This window comes from Pan troglodytes, chromosome 5 (assembly GCF_028858775.2).
Source record: "Pan troglodytes isolate AG18354 chromosome 5, NHGRI_mPanTro3-v2.0_pri, whole genome shotgun sequence".
Classification (NCBI taxonomy): Eukaryota; Metazoa; Chordata; class Mammalia; order Primates; family Hominidae; genus Pan; species Pan troglodytes.
Genome location: NC_072403.2, coordinates 66,327,270 through 66,347,626, shown reverse-complemented (window position 1 = coordinate 66,347,626; position 20,357 = coordinate 66,327,270).

The window sequence follows — 20,357 nt, the reverse complement described above, 5'->3', positions numbered from 1 at the left end:
GCAGAGGGATACTGTAGACACTACTTTCAACTCTCTGGTTATGCTAACTGTAAATGAACCTACTCATGTTTCTCCATATGCTCTGGTCACACTTCCCAAGAGTCTTTTAATGTTACTAAAAAACAAAGAGCCAGACAGGAAGCCAGACAGGAGGGAAATCATAGAGAAGAAAAAATTAGCATATTTTATCCTTTACACTGTGGAAACAAAACATCCAAAAGGAGAGATATATTCATGGAAAAGTTTATTATTACTGACATTCACGTTCTTCTGGCTTTAAAGACTCCAGCCACTGGCTTTAAGTCTCCTTCTTCCCTTTATTCATGTCATTATTATCAGTGACCTCACTATGAAAATTGAAGCAATCAAAGACATTCTCACTATCTTCCCACCAAACCCACCAATCAATCTGCATCTGTATCCACAAAGTCCCATCCATGCTTCTCTCTATGGCCAATACCTTAATACCCCATGCCCTCTCAACTACTAAAGAATTTTACTTCCAATAGTTTCTACTCTTTCTTGCATCACCAATTCATCCCTCTCTTTATATTAATTTCAGAAATATATCAATATGCCTTGATGCCACTATTCCAAAAACGCCTTTCCTTAACCCCATTTATCTGATCTTCCTGGGCAAAACCTCCAAGGCAGATGCTTATTTTTGATTTCTCTGTTTTACCATCTTTCATTTTTGCCTTTATTCATTCTAGTTGGGTTTTGGTCCCATTATTATACTGATATTACATTTATCAGTATTAATTATCATCTTTCACCATTTACAGTGGAAGCTTCCTTATCTTTATCTTAATCCCACATCCAATCAGGTAGTCATTCCATCCTATGAACCTACTCTCCTCCCTTGGTTCCTAGGACACCACACCATCTCAGTCTTCCTCCTACCTCTCTGGTGACTTCTGCTCAGTCTCCTTTTCTGACTCTTCCTCTTCTGCCTGTTTTATAAATGTTACTATTTCTCAGGACTCAGTCCAATGCCATCTTTTTCCTCTAGTCCAAATTGCTCATCTACTTCCAACACATGAAAATCTATATAAATGTCAAAGAATCCCACATTTATGCCTCTTGATTCATATATCCAACAGTTAAGTTGAGGTATCCAGTTGTCACACATGCATGTTAAACTTAACATGTCTACAACAGAACTCTTCATTCCCAAAACATTACTGTTCCTGGCATCACCATCCACATAGATACTCAAGCCTGAAACTAACTGGGGTGTTATCCTTGATTTCTTCTACTCCCATGACCTCTCTCCATATTCAACCCAATAAAAAGTCCTCTATAGTCTACCTCCAAAATGTGTCTTGAATTCATGCACTTACCTCTATGTTCAATGCTGCCAACCTACCATCTTTCATCTATAATACTTAATAGCTCCCTTTTTCAGTTTTGCCTCCCACTAATCCATTCTTCACACAGTAGCCAGAAAAATCACCTAAAAAAATGACTCTTAAGCTCAATAACAAGCTCACAACTCCCTGACTACATCCTCAACTTCACCCAGTGTCATTCCCCCACTTATAAACTATAATCACATGGACTTTTCCTTTACTAGAGCAAATTAAGGTATTTCCTACCTTGGACCTTCATAATTACCATTGTAAATTGTAAATATTTAATAGCTCTCAGAAAATAGGCAGCTTGTAGAGTGGAAAGAATGTAATAGTATATTAGTTATCTGTTGCTGCATTAAAAATTTCCCCAATTTCAATCTGCCTAAAGTAAGATGGCACCCCTGTTCCATCTACCAGGTTCTTTGCCAGAGTAGTTTCTTATTATCCCTCCTGTTTGAGATTAAATATTACCTAATTTCTTAACCAGATTTCCTCTTCTCTCCTTTTTTAAATACATTTTTTACACTTTTTAATTGTAAATTTGTCTAGTGCATCTCTACCCTTACTAGAGATACAAACTCTGTAAGCAAATTACCATGTCTTCTTCATTTTTTATTCTAAATCCAGTGTCTAGAACAATACTCTGAATATAGTAAGCTCTTATTACTATTTGTTGAATTAATAATAATGATAATGCCATATGAGACTCATGGAATCAAAGAATATTCAGTTTGAGACCTACAAAATCAAAACACCTTTATAAGTTAACCAGCCAGTCTTTTGTAAAATGTCCATATGTTATCAATGTGCCTTGCATTTAAGAAGCTTATTAAACACTGTGATGCAAAATCTCTCCATTTCCTTCTCCATCCGCTGCGTATTTGTATATGTGTATGTATGAGATTGTATTTCTTTCTTAAAAGTCCTTGTATTAGACCATTTTTGTGTTGCTCTAAAGGAATACCTGAAATTGGGTAACTTACAAAGAAAAGAGGTTTAATTGGCTCTGGGTTCTGCAGGCTGTACAGAAAGCATGGCACCGACATCTGTTTGGCTTCTGGTGAGGCTTCAGGAAGTTTTCAATAATGGTGGAAGGTGACAGAGAGCCAGCATGTCACACGATGAGAGCGGGAGCAAAAGAGAGAAAGAAAGGGAGGGGCTACACTCTTTGAAACAAGCAGATATCACGTGAAGTCAGAGTGAGAATTCACTTATCACCAAGGTGATGGCCCTAAGCCATTCATAAGAGATCACCCTCCATAATTCAAACACCTCCAACATTGGGAATTGCATTTAAATATAGGATTTGGAGGAGACAAACATCCAAACAATATCCTTCTCTACTCTTCTCATTCCTGTTTCTAGTATCTTCAGATACAGATTGAACAGGATCTGTCCAAAAAAAAAAAATGCTCTTGATTCCTCTTAGAGTAGTTGACCTTAAAAGGCCACCTATCAGAAGCCTAAAAGTGTCAGTATTTCCCCAGATACAAACGCCTGTCTCATTTCTTTAACCACTAAACTAAATGATAAATCAAAGACACTCTAAGGGGAAAAAAAAACTATCAGAAATCTTACTTGTAAAGCAGAATTGAAGTTGAAAGAAAGTAGGGATGAGACACACTATATGGGCATCCGCAGCCACGGGAGAATCCTGCCAAAAAGTCAGAAATAACTTCTCAAGGGTAACCATTTTCAATCTATTTTATTTATTTTTATTACTCTTCCCAGGTAACACAAAACTTCAACTGATATGAAACCTTTTAACAAATGCAGTTTGTAACACGGTCTATTTATATTCTTATTTTATTTGATTCAATTATTCTCCTATAATTCTCCTGGTATTAAAAGTCCTTTTGATGGCTGTTCTGTTTTCGATTTCCAAAGTCTTTAACCTCCATTCCTTACGCAAGGTAAGGGAAAGCTCTGTGAATGACAGCCTTGTTTACAGGGAGCAGGAAAGGACTTGGCAGCTGTTCCAAAGTGTCAAATGAAATAGCCTGAAGAATGCTATAGAAAAGTGTCACCAAACGGGGAAGCGACGTCACACGAACTAGATTGCCTCTTCATTGTCCACTAATAGAATTCTCTGACACATAACTGTTGAGAGAGAAAGATTTGCTAGGAGGGAGGAATACCGGGTAATCTTTTTTATACCTTTCATGTGACTTTCACAGTCTTCAAAATCTCAAAACATAGAGATGGGCTTAAAATGCAAATAATGAGAAGAAACAACAACAACAACAACAAAGACTATATTAATTTGAATTATAACAGTGTCCTTTTGAGAATGAAGAATTTTATTTTTAATATCTCAGAGTCACTCTTACACACTAAACTTTTAGCTAAAATTGACGCTTTTCATCCATATCAAAAGGTATATCTGAGAGTATGCCTAAAATGTTCATTTGAACAGTCATTACTTTAGAAGCATATGATCAGGTAGTAGTCAGCGAAAGCCCTATAAAACATTTACTTTTAGTATTCAATTTTCTATTCCCTTGTGATATTTAGTCCCTTGGTGGTTCCAACTTGTTCATTTAATAGGTATTTCTTAAATGACTACTCTGTGCAGGATCAATTCCAAGCACTTAAAATCGAATCAGTTTCTTTTTTTTTTCTTTTTTTTTTTTTGGAGAGTCTTGCCCAGGCTGGAGTGAAGCAGTGCCATCTTGGCTCACTGCAACCTCTGCCTCCTGAGTTCAAGGAATTCTCCTGCCTTAGCCTCCCGAGAAGCTGGGATTACAGGCGTACACCACCAGGCCCCATTAGTTTTTGTATTTTCAGTAGGATGGGGTTTCGCCATGTTGGCCAGACAGGTCTCCAACTCCTGACTTCAGGTGATCTCCCCGCCTTGGCCTCCCAAAGTGCTGGGATTACAGACATGAGCCACTGTGCCCAGCCAAAATCTAATCAGTTTCTAAGTTGCACTAATCACATCTAGGAAACATCAAATGCTTTACAGTCTAGTGGGAAAGAAAGAAAAGTGGATGATCCCTGCTATAGCCAGTCATAAGAACATCCATGAGGTTCTATTCTCCTGTGCTTTCTCTGGGCATAACCCCTTCACCTAAATTCTAATCTTCTTCTTCAGTTAGATTCACCATCTTCACCTCAAAGTCAGGATGCTCAAGACACATTTTTCATTCTTCCTAAGATCAGCCTGGTTCTCATCCCTAGGTTTCTAATTGTCAAAATAATAACCCAAAATCAGCACTTGGTATGTGCAATGCATTGCATTATGTGCATTACATGGGTTATCTGATTTAACCTTCAAAATATTCCTAAGAACCAGATAATATTATTAGTTCACTTGACAAGTAAGGAAACCAAGATTTGGAAAGGTTAAGAAACATTTTCAAATAACTAGGAAGTAGTTAACTTGCAGACAGGTTTTGAAAAATTAGGCACTAGAGCTTCACTGTCCAATAGCCACATACAGCTAATGAGCATTTAAAATATAGCTAATGCAACTGGGAAAATTTTTTAACATCATTAAATTAATTTAAATTTAATATTAAAAACCAATAGTTAAGTTGGTTATTGAGTATGTGAATATACTTTTCAACCATAAATTTATGAAATTTATGAAATCTAAATACAGATCAAGTATTTCTGATGAAAGAGGGAGGAGCCAAGATGGCTGAATAGGAACAGCTCCGGTCTACAGCTCCCAGCATGAGTGATACAGAAGGCGGGTGATTTCTGCATTTCCATCTGAGGTACCCGGTTCATCTCACTAGGGAGTGCCAGACAGTGGGCACAGGTCAGTGGGTGCGCGCACCATGCATGAGCCGAAGCAGGGTGAGGCATTGCATCACTCGAGAAGTGCAAGGGGTCAGGGAGTTCCCTTTCCTAGTCAAAGAAAGGGGTGACGGACGGCACCTGGAAAATTGGGTCACTCCCACCCAAATACTGCGCTTTTCCGACGGGCTTAAAAAAACGGTGCACCATGAGATTATATCCCGCACATGGCTTGGAGGGTCCTACGCCCACGGAGCCTCGCTGATTGCTAGCGCAGCAGTCTGAGATCAAACTGCAAGGTGGCAGTGAGGCTGGGGGTGGGGCGCCCACCATTGCCCAGGCTTGCTTAGGTAAAAAAAAGCAGCTGGGAAGCTCGAACTGGGTGGAGCCCACCACAGCTCAAGGAGGCCTGCCTGCCTCTGTAGGCTCCACCTCTGGGGGCACGGCACAGACAAACAAAAAGACAGCAGTAACCTCTGCAGACTTAAATGTCCCTGTCTGACAGCTTTGAAGAGAGCAGTGGTTCTCCCAGCACGCAGCTGGAGATCTGAGAATGGGCAGACTGCCTCCTCAAGTGGGTCCCTGACCCCTGACCCCTGGCCCCTGAGCAGCCTAACTGGGAGGCACCCCCCAGCAGGGGCACACTGACACCTCACATGGCAGGGTACTCCAACAGACCTGCAGCTGAGGGTCCTGTCTGTTAGAAGGAAAACTAACAAACAGAAAGGACATCCACACCAAAAACCCATCTGTACATCACCATCATCAGAGACCAAAAGTAGATAAAACCACAAAAGATGGGGAAAAAACAGAACAGAAAAAATGGGAACTCTAAAAAGCAGAGCGCCTCTCCTCCTCCAAAGGAACGGAGATCCTCACCACCAACGGAACAAAGCTGGATGGAGAATGACTTTGACGAGCTGAGAGAAGAAGGCTTCAGATGATCAAATTACTCTGAGCTATGGGAGGACATTCAAACCAAAGGCAAAGAAGTTGAAAGCTTTGAAAAAAATTTAGAAGAATGTATAACTAGAATAACCAATACAGAGAAGTGCTTAGAGGAGCTGATGGAGCTGAAAACCAAGGCTCGAGAACTACGTGAAGAATGTAGAAGCCTCAGGAGCCGATGTGATCAACTGGAAGAAAGGGTATCAGCAATGGAAGATGAAATGAAGTGAGAAGGGAAGTTTAGAGAAAAAAGAATAAAAAGAAATGAGAAAAGCTTCCAAGAAATATGGGACTATGTGAAAAGACCAAATCCACATCTCATTGGTTTACCTGAAAGTGATGGGGAGAATGGAACCAAGTTGGAAAACACTCTACAGGATATTATCCAGGAGAACATTCCCAATCTAGCAAGGCAGGCCAACATTCAGATTCAGGAAATATAGAGAATGCCACAAAGACACCCCTTGAAAAGGGCAACTCCAAGACACATAATTGTCAGATTCACCAAAGTTGAAATGAAGGAAAAAATGTTAAGGGCAGCCAGAGAGAAAGGTCGGGTTACCCTCAAAGGGAAGCCCATCAGACTAACAGCGGATCTCTTGGCAGAAACCCTACAAGCCAGAAGAGACTGGGGGCCAATATTCAACATTCTTAAAGAAAAGAATTTTCAACCCAGAATTTCATATCCAGTCAAACTAAGCTTCATAAGTGAAGGAGAAATAAAATACTTTACAGACAAGCAAATGCTGAGAGATTTTGTCACCACCAGGCCTGCCCTAAAAGAGCTCCTGAAGGAAGCACTAAACATGGAAAGGAACAACGGGTACCAGCTGCTGCAAAATCATGCCAAAATGTAAAGACCGTCGAGATGAGGAAGACACTGCATTAACTAACGAGCAAAATAACCAGCTAACATCATAATGACAGGATCAAATCCACACATAACAATATTAACTTTAAATGTAAATGGACTAAATGCTCCAATTAAAAGACACAGACTGGCAAATTGGATAAAGAGTCAAGACCCATCAGTGTGCTGTATTCAGGAAACCCATCTCATGTGCAGAGACACACATAGGCTCAAAATAAAAGGATGGAGGAAGATCTACCAAGCAAATGGAAAACAAAAAAAGGCAGGGGTTGCAAACCTAGTTTCTGATAAAACAGACTTTAAACCAACAAAGATCATAAGAGACAAAGAAGGCCATTACATAATGGTAAAGGGATCAATTCAACAACAAGAGCTAACTATGCTAAATATATATGCACCCAATACAAGAGCACCCAGATTCATAAAGCAAGTCCTGAGTGACCTACAAAGAGACTTAGACTCCCACACATTAATAATGGGAGAGTTTAACACCACACTGTCAACATTAGACAGATCAATGAGACAGAAAGTCAACAAGGATACCCAGGAATTGAACTCAGCTCTGCACCAAGCGGGCCTAATAGACATCTACAGAACTCTCCACCCCAAATCAACAGAATATACGTTTCTTTCAGGACCACACCATACCTGTTCCAAAATTGACCACATACTTGGAAGTAAAGCTCTCCTCAGCAAATGTAAAAGAACAGAAATTATAACAAACTATCTCTCAGACCACTGTGCAATCAAACTGGAACTCAGGATTAAGAATCTCATTCAAAACCGCTCAACTACATGGAAACTGAACAACCTGCTCCTGAATGACTACTGGGTACATAACGAAATGAAGGCAGAAATAAAGATGTTCTTTGAAACCAACGAGAACGAAGACACAACATACCAGAATCTCTGGGACGCATTCAAAGCAGTGTGTAGAGGGAAATTTATAGCACTAAATGCCCACAAGAGAAAGCAAGAAAGATCCAAAATTGACACCCTAACATCACAATTAAAAGAACTAGAAAATCAAGAGCAAACACATTCAAAAGCTAGCAGAAGGCAAGAAATAACTAAAATCAGAGCAGAACTGAAGGAAATAGAGACACAAAAACCCTTCAAAAAATTAATGAATCCAGGAGCTGGTTTTTTGAAAGGATCAACAAAATAGATAGACCGCTAGCCAGACTAATAAAGAAAAAAAGAGAGAAGAATCAAATAGATGCAATAAAAAATGATAAAGGGGATATCACCACCGATCCCACAGAAATACAAACTATCATCAGAGAATACTACAAACACCTCTACGCCAATAAACTAGAAAATCTAGAAGAAATGGATAAATTCCTCGACACATACACTCCCCCAAGACTAAACCAGGAAGAAGTTGAATCTCTGAATAGACCAATAACAAGATCTGAAATTGTGGCAATAATCAATAGCTTACCGACCAAAAAGAGTTCAGGACCAGATGGATTCACAGCCAAATTCTACCAGAGGTACAAGGAGGAACTGGTACCATTCCTTCTGAAACTATTCCAATCAATAGAAAAAGAGGGAATCCTCCCTAACTCATTTTATGAGGCCAGCATCATTCTGATACCAAAGCTGGACAGAGTCACAACAAAAAAAGAGAATTTTAGACCAATATCCTTGATGAACATTGATGCAAAAATCCTCAATAAAATACTGGCAAAACGAATCCAGAAGCACATCAAAAAGCTTATCCATCATGATCAAGTGGGCTTCATCCCTGGGATGCAAGGCTGGTTCAATATACACAAATCAATAAATGTAATCCAGCATATAAAAGAGCCAAAGATAAAAACCACATGATTATCTCAATAGATGCAGAAAAGGCCTTTGACAAAATTCAACAACTCTTCATGCTAAAAACTCTCAATAAATTAGGTATTGATGGGACGTATTTCAAAATAATAAGAGCTATCTATGACAAACCCACAGCCAATATCATACTGAATGGGCAAAAACTGGAAGCATTCCCTTTGAAAACTGGCACAAGACAGGGATGCCCTCTCTCACCACTCCTATTCAACATAGTGTTGGAAGTTCTGGCCAGGGCAATCAGGCAGGGGAAGGAAATAAAAGGTATTCAATTAGGAAAAGAGGAAGTCAAATTGTCCCTGTTTGCAGACAACACGATTGTATATCTAGAAAAGCCCATTGTCTCACCCCAAAATCTCCTTAAGCTGATAAGCAATTTCAGCAAAGTCTCAGGATACAAAATCAATGTACAAAAATCACAAGCATTCTTATACACCAATAACAGACAAACAGAGAGCCAAATCATGAGTGAACTCCCATTCACAATTGCTTCAAAGAGAATAAAATACCTAGGAATACAACTTACAAGGGACATGAAGGACCTCTTCAAGGAGAACTACAATCCACTGCTCAATGAAATAAAAGAGGATACAAAGAAATGGAAGAACATTCCATGCTCATGGGTAGGAAGAATCAATATCATGAAAATGGCCATACTGCCCAAGGTAATTTATAGATTCAATGCCATGCCCATCAAGCTACCAATGCCTTTCTTCACAGAATTGGAAAAAACTACTTTAAAGTTCATATGGAACCAAAAAAGAGCCTGCATTGCAAAGTCAATCCTAAGCCAAAAGAACAAAGCTGGAGACATCACACTACCTGACTTCAAACTATACTACAAGGCTACAGTAACCAAAACAGCAGGGTACTGGTACCAAAACAGAGATATAGATCAATGGAACAGAACAGAGCCCTCAGAAATAACGCTGCAAATGTACAACTATCTGATCTTTGACAAACCTGAGAAAAACAAGCAATGGGGAAAGGATTCCCTATTTAATAAATGGTGCTGGGAAAACTGGCTAGCCATATGTAGAAAGCTGAATCTGGATCCCTTCCTTACACCTTATACAAAAATCAATTCAAGATGGATTAAAGACTTAAACGTTAGACCTAAAACCATAAAAACCCTAGAAGAAAACCTAGGCATTACCATTCAGGACATAGGCATGGGCAAGGTCTTCATGTCTAAAACACCAAAAGCAATGGCAACAAAAGACAAAATTGAAAAATGGGATCTAATTAAACTAAAGAGTTTCTGCACAGCAAAAGAAACTACCATCAGAGTGAACAGGCAACCTACAAAATGGGAGAAAATTTTTGCAACCTACTCATCTGACAAAGGGCTAATATCCAGAATCTACAATGAACTCCAACAAATTTACAAGAAAAAAACAAACAACCCCATCAAAAAGTGGGTGAAGGACATGAACAGACACTTCTCAAAAGAAGACATTTATGCAGACAAAAGACACATGAAAAAATGCTCATCATCACTGGCCATCAGAGAAATCCAAATCAAAACCACAATGACATACCATCTCACACCAGTTAGAATGGCAATCATTAAAAAGTCAGGAAACAACAGGTGCTGGAGAGGCTGTGGAGAAATAGGAACACTTTTACACTGTTGGTGGGACTGTAAACTAGTTCAACCATTGTGGAAGTCAGTGTGGCGATTCCTCAGGGATCTAGAACTAGAAATACCATTTGACCCAGCCATCCCATTACTGGGTATATACCCAAAGGACTATAAATCATGCTGCTATAAAGAAACATGCATACGTATGTTTATTGCGGCATTATTCACAATAGCAAAGACTTGGAACCAACCCAAATGTCCAACAATGATAGACTGGATTAAGAAAATGTGGCACATACACACCATGGAATAGTATACAGCCATAAAAAATGATATGTTCATGTCCTTTGTAGGGACATGGATGAAATTGGAAATCATCATTCTCAGTAAACTATCGCAAGAACAAAAAACCAAACACTGCATATTCTCACTCATAGGTGGGAATTGAACAATGAGATCACATGGACACAGGAAGGGGAACATCACACTCTGGGATCTGTTGTGGGGTGGGGGGAGGGGGGAGGGATAGCATTGGGAGACATAGCTAATGCTAGATGACGAGCTAGTGGGTGCAGCGTACCAGCATGGCACATGTATACATATGTAACTAACCTGCACAATGTGCACATGTACCCTAAATCTTAAAGTATAATAATAATTAAAAAAAATAAATAAATAAATATATAAATAAATAAAAAGAAGACTGGAAGATAGGATAATAGGGAGGTTTGGTTTTCCGTGATATGCTTTTATTTCTTGTTAGACTTTATTTACCCTGTGTTCCTCATCTCCTCACTCCACAGAAGCATTTCATTATATACAACTTATATTTCATTTTTCTACTGTTTTTCAAGCTTCATATATAAATAAATTTACAAATTATGAAATATTTCTTAATCTAATTAGCATGTGTCAGAAATCTCTATAGGAACTCAATAGAATGAAGATACCTGGATCTCCTCTAGGCAGGTTAAATAAAACTCTGGACAGAGAGCCCTGGAATCTGCATTTGGAATGAACATCTGGAATCAAGTCCTCAGGGGGTATGCAGACTTCACTTTGAGAAAACCTTCATTTGAACATGATCACTATTATTATTTTCAAGTGGAGGACATTAATGGGTCCTGAAATGTAACTGTTCTATGGAATAGAAGGTGATTCAACAGTCTAAGAAATAAATATTTGTTAAAAATAAAAAAATAAATAAAATTTAAAAAAAAGTATTTCTGATGAAAGTTTAGCTTCCAAACTTATATATGGTATAAGTGTAAAATTAGACTTTGAAGACTTGGTATTAAAAACAAGACTGTAAATTATCTCACTGGTAATTTTTTATATTGACTACATATGGAAATATTTTAGATATATTGGGTTCAATAAAAACATATTAGTACAATATCATCTAGTTCTTTTGCATAAGAAAATTTAAAAGTACAGATATGCCTCACATTATATTTCTTTTTTACTGCATAGAAACTACCTTTTTTAATAATTTCAACTTTTGTTTTAGATTCAAGGAGTACATGTGCAGGTTTGTTACATGGGTATATTGCATGATGCTGAGGTTTGGGGTATGACTGAACCCATCACCCAGGTACTGAGCATAGTACCCAATAGTTTTTCAGCCCTTTCCCCACTCCCTTCATCCTCCCTCTAGTAGTCCCCAGTGACTATTGTTCTTATCTTTATGTCATATGTACCCAAAGTTTAACTTCCACTTATAAGTGAGAACATGCAGTATTTGGTTTTCTGTTCCTGCATTAATTTGCTTAAGATGATGGCCTCCAGCTGCATCCATGTTGCTGCAAAGAACATGATTTCATTATTTTTGTGGCTCCATAGTATTCTGTGGTGTATATGTACGAGTTTCTTTACCCAATCCACTGCTGATGGGCACCTAGATTGATTCCGTGACTTTGCTATTGTTAATGGTGCTGTGATGAACATACGAGTGCATGTGTCTCTTTTTTTTGTAAAATGATTTCTTTTCCTTAGGGTATATACCCAGTGATGAGATTGCTAAGTCAAATGGTAGTTCTGTTTTAAGTTCATTGAGACATCTCCAAACTGCTTTCCACAGTGGCTGAACTAATTTACATTCCCAATGTTTATAAGCATACTCTTTTCTCCACAGCCTTGCCAGCATCTGTTATTTTTTGTCTTTTTAATAACTGGCACAAGTAATAGTTCTGTTGGGCTCCACTGGCCTAGAGTCTATCCTCTTATCTTACACTATTCCAACTCTCAGGAAGCTTTCAATTCAGTGCTCATGTGATAACAAGGATCTATTATTCAAACTGGCTAAATTCAGGCTCCCTGCTTTTCCCTCGCAACCCCCACTGTCTGGCAGGTATCTTGAAACATCTTATCCTCTTCACTCTCTAGCCTTCTCTCAATGATTTATTAGCTCAAGTTCCACCAATACAGTATGACTTTTCTTGATATCTGTTCCAAAATACATTTTCATTCTCTCACTGCAACATCAAAATGTGGAAATTGTCAAACTGGAAAATAGAATCTAGTATTCTGCTGTACCAAATGGTTCCAAGTGACATGATGTGGTTGTGTGTGTGGGCACGTGTGTATGTGCGTGTGCACACACATGCATGTGCACATAATATATTCACATTTATATTCCAGCTTCTTTTTTCTATCTCCTTGTAGCTTTGCCATTCCTAAATTCACGCAAATGACTATGAATTCATTTACAACTGCCCCCGTTTATTAAGCTCCACACATCTTCCAAAATTATGTCCTTCATTTGCTTAAATGCAGGAACAAGTTTTAAAGAATGACACACTGTTCCTTCAGAGTTTGATGAAGATCATGTATTACCTTATACACTGCTTAATTTATAAATTTTAGTCATGTCTTTCTTTAGCCTTAACCTCCTAGATTGAAGTTTCCCAATTGTCCTTTATATGATGGCTATTATTACCAAAGCCAGAAACACATCTTTGGTCATTGATCTACCATATCTCTCTTGAGATGCATTAGAATTGACTATACTCTTCCAGATTTCAGATGAAAATACTATAATAACATTATAGAATATATTGTTTGGATTTTCATTTCCTTGATAAAAATGCCAACTATTTTAAATTTTAGCCTTAGGTTGATCTGATGTCATCAGAAAACATTCTATAACAATTCTTTGTCTTTAGTTTGTAACCACAAATTTTTGCTTTCATACAGAGAAGGTGTGTATCTATTTTATAATTCTATTTTGGTATTCAAATTCATTTGCCACTTTTCTACATATTAACTCTCAGTACTTATTTCTGTCTTTCCGTGTCTTCTTGGTAAACATGATAATAAATCTAAAATATATCCATATAAAATAATAATATCTAATTTGTGGTGTTTAAAATATGATAGACTTAAAAATATTGGGCAAAAATTAGATATACGATACAAACATATAATTAGAATTCAAGTGTTCTAAGGTCTTTCCAAAGTTCAGAAGGAGGTTAAGATATTTATTAACTTTAGGCTTTAGGTATATTCCATAGTAATTTCAAATGTAATCACAAAAAGAATGGAAGTAGAGTGTGTTACTTCCAAACCAGATGTTTGCAGCGGGGGCGGGGTGTGAAAGTTTTTGACTGTAATAAATTCAGAAGATAGAAAATCAGAATGGAAGAAAAAGGGGATATAGGAAAAGCAGTACACAGAGAAAATGCTAAGTAAACTAGTATAAGTAAATCCAAAATATTAGAAATAACAATAAAAGTAAATGGACTAAACATACCAGCAAAGAGATAAATGTTTCAAATTAGAGAATTTGTTTAAAATCCAGGTTTATGCTACTTATAAAAGACAAATAAACCAAAAGGCAAGTTTAAAATATAAAGAACAGAAAAAGTTAGAAAGTTAAAGCATAGAAAAACTACTAAGACAAAACTAATCAAATGAAATCCAGTATAATTAATATTGGAAAGGTTTCATGGCTGGTCAAAGGTGCTGATTAATATCAGAAAGAAAAAAGAAGACTTTAATCATTCTCTGACCTGTTTACACATTACAATAATTTTGGAAAATGTTTTTAAGTTACCAATGTCTTACCCCCACCGATTAACCTCTAAAAGTGAGGCCTGGGCATGGATGTTTCTAAAAGTTCCCTGGGTACTTATGATACAGAATGAGGATTAATAACTTCCACTTTAAACAAAAATAATTTTTAGAGATAAAAATATTCATCATATACTAATTTGTTAAATATACTAAATTTGTTAAAAAGAAAATACAGAACTATTAGACTAAGACATGGGTAAATTCCTCTATTACCTGGGAGAGGGAGGAATGTTTCAAACTATCATTCAACATCCAGAAGCAATAAAATAAAATGATATTGTATTAAAAAGACACAGGTTTCTGCCTATGAGGGTTAGCTGCCATAGGAATTGCCACTTCACCATAGCCAAGAAAACCAGATAAAGTATATAAAACAAAGTTTTTCAGATTCTGGGCAACAGAATGTGATCCCTGAGAAAAGGGAAACAAGATTATCAGTGCACTCTAAGTTAATGCCTTCAAACAGTTTTCGATCACAGTCAAGGAGGGGGCTCCAAATTAAGGAATAGGGATTAAAGTTTGGGAAGGTGGAGACTCCTATAACTTGCAGATTTAAAAACAAAGAGGAGACAACTTGACTCAGCTCAGGCTGTCATAACAAAATACCATGGCTGGTGGCTTAGAAAGCAGGGGTTTATTTTCTCAAAGTTCTAGAGGCTGGAAGTCTGAGATCAGGATGCCAGGTTCTGATGAGGACTCTCTTCCTGGTTGGCAGATCACTGCCTTCTTGCTGTACCCTAACATGGCAGAGAGAGGAGTGGGGGAAGGAGAAGGAGAGGGTGAGGGAGTCACACTTGAGAACACCACCCCATGACCTCATCTAGACCAATTGTCTCCCAAAGGCCCCATCTCCAAATACCATTACATTAGGGATTAGGGCTTCAATACATAAATTTTATGGTATACAATTCATTGCATAACAGAACTTCACAGAGAGCTCTGGAGTTCTGCATAGGGATCTTCTTTAGTCTTTGGCTGAATACTGACCTACCCAAGAATGATAAGAAACTGCCAAAGACTTAGGAAAGCTATAAAACAGCTTCTCAGGGCTCACACAGAAGTGAAAATAGCTTACGTTTCCACAAGCCAGAATGAAGAGACCTCCTAACATGGGTCATTGCATACAGTCCACAGAAGGGTCCTGCCTTAATAGTGGAGCTAAATTAATCCCAGGATAAAGGCTTCTCTGGGAACACCTAACAAAGCTTAAAATTAAGTCTTAAAAGTTTCAAATTTACCTGCAAGTTATGAAACTACACACCAGAATAAAACCCAACACTCTTTAAAGGAATACAAATAATTTCAGCAAAACATAAAACTCACAATGTCAGACATAATTTTAGAATTATTAGGCATGCAAATCATGAATGAACCCCCATTCACAATTGCCCCAAAAAGCATAAAATACCTAGGAATATCACTAACAAGAGAAGTGGAGGATCTCTACAGGAAAATTACAAAACACTGCTCAAATAAATCAGAGATGACACAAACAAATAGAAAAACATTCTATGCTCATGGATAGGAAGAATCAGTATTGTTAAAATGACCATACTGCCACAAGCAATTTATAGATTTAATGCTATTGACACTAAACTACCATTGACATTCTTCACAGAACTAGAAAAAAACTATTTTAAAATTCATATGGAACCAAAAAAAGAGCCCAAAAGCCAAGGCAATCCTAAACAAAAAGAACAAATCTGGAGGCATCATGTTACCTGACTTCAAACTATACTACAGGGCTACAGTAACCTAACAAAAACAGCATGGTACTGGTACAAGAATAGACACATAGACCAATGGAACAGAATAGAGAACCCAGAAATAAGACCACACACCTACAACCATCTGATCTTCAACAAAGCCAACAAAAACAAGCAATGGGGAAATGGTTCCCTATTTAATAAATGCTGGGAGAACTGGCTAGCTATATACAGAGTATTGAAACTGGACCCCTTCCCTACACCATATACATAAATCAACTCAAGATAGAGTAAAGATTTAAATGTAAAGAATAACACTATAAAAACCCTGGAAGACAACCTAGGCAGTATCATCTTGAACATAAGAATGGGCAAAGAGTTCATGACAAAGATGCCAAAAGCAATTGCAACAAAAGCAAAAATTGACAAATGGGATCTAATTAAAGAGCTTCTGCACAGCAAAAGAAACTATCAACAGAGTAAACAGACAATCTACAGAATGGGAGAAAATGTTTGCAAACTATGCCTCTGACAAAGGCCTAATATCCAGGATCTATAAGGAATTTAAACAAATTTACAAGAAAGAGACAACTCCATTAAAAAGTGGGCAAAGGACATGAACAGACACGTTTCTAAAGAAGATATACACATGGCCAGCAATCATATTTTCAAAATCTCAATATCACTGATCTTTAGAGAAATACAAATCAAAACCACAATGAGATACCATCTCACACCAGTCAGAAAGGCTGTTATTAAAAAGTCAAAAAATAAAAGATGTTGGTGAGGTTGTAGAGAAAAAGCAACACTTTTACACTGCTTTTGGGAGTGTAAATTAGTTCAACCATTGTGGAAGACAGTGTGGTGATTCCTCAGAGACCTAGAGACAGAAATACCATTCAACCCATCAATGTCTTACTGGGTATATACCCAAAGGACTATAAATTCTTCTATTATAAAGATAAATGCATACATATGTTCACTGTAGCACTATTCACAGTAGCAAAGACATGGAATCAACCTAAATGTCCACCAATGATAGACTGGTTAAAGAAAATGTGGTACATATATACCATGGGATACTATGCAGCCTTAAAAAGGAAAAAGATCATGTCTTTTGCAGGGACATGGGTGGAGCTGGAGGCCATCATCCTTAGCAAACTAACCTAGGAAGAGAAAACCAAATACCACATGTTCTGACTTATAAATGATGAGAACACATGGACACATAAAGAGGAACAATGCTCATTGGGGCCTACCAGAGGGCAGAAGTTTGGAGGAGGAAGAGTGTCAGGAAAAATAACTAATGGATACTAGGCTTAATACCTGGCTGATGAATATAAAACAAAGCCCCTTGATATACATTTACCTATGTAACAAACCTGCACATCTTGCACATGTATCCCTGAATTTAAATAAAACTCATAAAAAATAACTGATATAAATTTTTAAAATACAAAAAATAAAATTATCAGGCATGAAAAGCAGAAAAACATGATCCATAACCAGCAGAAAATGTAGTCAATAAAACTAGACTGAGAAATAGCAAAAATGATTTAAAAAGAAGACAAGGACTTTTAAACTGCTAAGATAAATTGTATGAATACGCTTAAGGAGGTAAAGAAATACAAGAACAGACTGAGAAGAGAAAATGGAAGATATCTTTAAAAGCTCAAATGGAATTTACAGAGATTAAAGACACAATCTTAAATGAAAAATGCACTGGGTAGGATTAATAGCATATAGGACACAGCAGAAGGCCAGGCATGGTGGTTCATGCCTGTAATCCCAGCACTTTGGGAGACCAAGGTGGGTGGACTGCCTGAGCTCAGGAGTTCAAGACCAGCCTGGTCAACACAGTGAAAGCCTGTCTCTACTAAAATACAAAAAAATTAGCCAGGCGTGGCAGCGTGCACCTGTAGTCCCAGCTACTCGGGAGGCTGAGGCAGGAGAATTGCTTGAACCCGGGAGGCAGAGGTTGCAGTGAGCTGAGATCATGCCACTGCACTCCAGCCTGGGAGACAGGGCAAGACTCTATCTCAAAAAAAAAAAAAAAGAAAAAGAAAAAATAAACATATCCTCATTGAGCTTCGGGGTAATATCAAATAGTTTAATATACCTGTGCTGTGGTTTGAATGTGTCCTTCAACATTTGTGTGTTGAAAACCTAATCCCCAATGCAACAGTATTGAGAGGAGGAAACTTTAAGATGTGATTAGGTCATGAGGGCTCTGTCCTCGTGAATTTATTAAAGCCATTATCTCAGGAGTAGGTTAGTTATTATGAGAGTGAATTCTTGATAAAATGATATTTGGTCCCCTTCCTCTCTCACATGCATGCACTCTCTTGTCATGTGATGCTTTCCACCACATTATGATACAGCAAGAAGGTCCTTACCAGATGCAGCCCTTCAATTTTGGACTTCCTAGCCTCTGGATCCATGAGAAAAAAAAAATCTGTTCTTTGTAAATTACCCGGTCTGTAGTATTCTGTTACAACAACACAAAATGGACTAAGACAACATATAATTAGAGTCCTATAGAAGAAGCAGACAGGAAATAAAAATATTTGAAGAAATAGTGACCAAAAATGTGATGAAAATTATAAAACAACAGATCCGAGGTGCTCAACAAATTCCAGGAACACAGAAACAAAATAAAGCCAAGGTACATCAAAATCAAATTGCTGAAAATAAGTAATAAAGGGAAAATCTTAAATGAGGCTAGAAGGAAAAGAACCCATATTAATTATAAAAGAACAAAGATAATAACAGCTGATTCCTATACCAAAACCAAGAAGACCAGAAGACAATGGGATGATATTTTTAAGGTGATGAAATAGAAAACTTGTCAACCTAGATTATATCCAAAGAAACTATCCTCTAAGAATAAAAGAAAACTAAAATCTTGTTCATATCAACAAAAGTTGAGAGAATATCGGCAGCACAGCTGCACCTAAATAACCAAGGTAATGAACTACAGACCTTTAAGTAAATCTATGTAGGCTTAACACTAGATTCCTGCTGGGAATTACTTTCATGGACTATTGCTGTGTTGTCATATACTGTAACTCAAGGGTTCCCAGCCTGGCTACACACTATAACTGAGGAACTTTAAAAAAAACAGATTATTCAGTTTCCACTCCAAGGCAATTAATGAAAACATCACAATGAGTGGAGTCTGGGCTCCTCTGGAAATTCTAATATTCAGGTAGGGTTGAAACTGGCTGTCTAATCTCACCCTTCAAATCCCTACCCCATTTCCAATCTCCAACTGGCCCTCCTGAAAGTATCGGACATAGAGGTCAGGCATGTTTTCTACCAGTTAATTTAAAAGAAATATAATGAACAGTGAAAGCCATAAAAAGAATATAAAGTGAATAAATCCCCACTCCCTGCCATCAAAATCCAATTCATAGATTTTTACTTTACCCACTGGGCTGAGGAAATCCTCTGGCATCTCCTTAGGGCAGCATTTCAGATCTTCCATAGCCCAGAGGCAAGTCAATCTTGTGCATGGTTCCATGTCTTGAAAGGAGAGAAAAGGTAGCTTCTTTTATCTCTGTGTTGCCATCCTGACTGCTCCTTTCTGTGTTCAACTTTTGCTTTTTTTTCCTATAGGCTTTTTCTCTGCAGGATTGACAAACTCCTGAAGTCTCTATGGTCAATCTTTTATGGGTTTCTCTTTCTTGCTCCACTCTATGACACATTCTGAATCACTGTCATGTTAGAAGGGAGAAATACATCTGTTACTTAGAATCTGATTTAAAGAGAACAGAAATGGCTCCTTAAGCTCAGGTTTGATAATATTTCTTTTAATGGATTCCCTCATAAAATCTACATGAAAGCAGTTTCTTTCAAATAACAAATGAATTTATAGTGATCATTTCTATGTGACTATTCAGTATAAATAAGCTAGCCTTTAAGCTGAGGCATCACTGAAATATACCAGACACGTGTCTCTGTAGAAACATAACAGAGTGCTGTGCCACATACATTGACCTTTCCAAATAATCTTGCTTTGTGAACCAAAGGAAATGTTAATTTCCTCAAGAGCAAGAGCTGATGCATTTGTCAAAGATAAATGAAAAAGACACAATAGCAACACACTTCAAATGTGCTCTGGATACCGAAAGATAGCAAACATCAGTGACCTCAAGAACTAAAGTGGGATTTGGAGGTCCCCAAGTATAATGTATTCACTGGCACTTTTTAGTTCAAATGGACAAGCAATG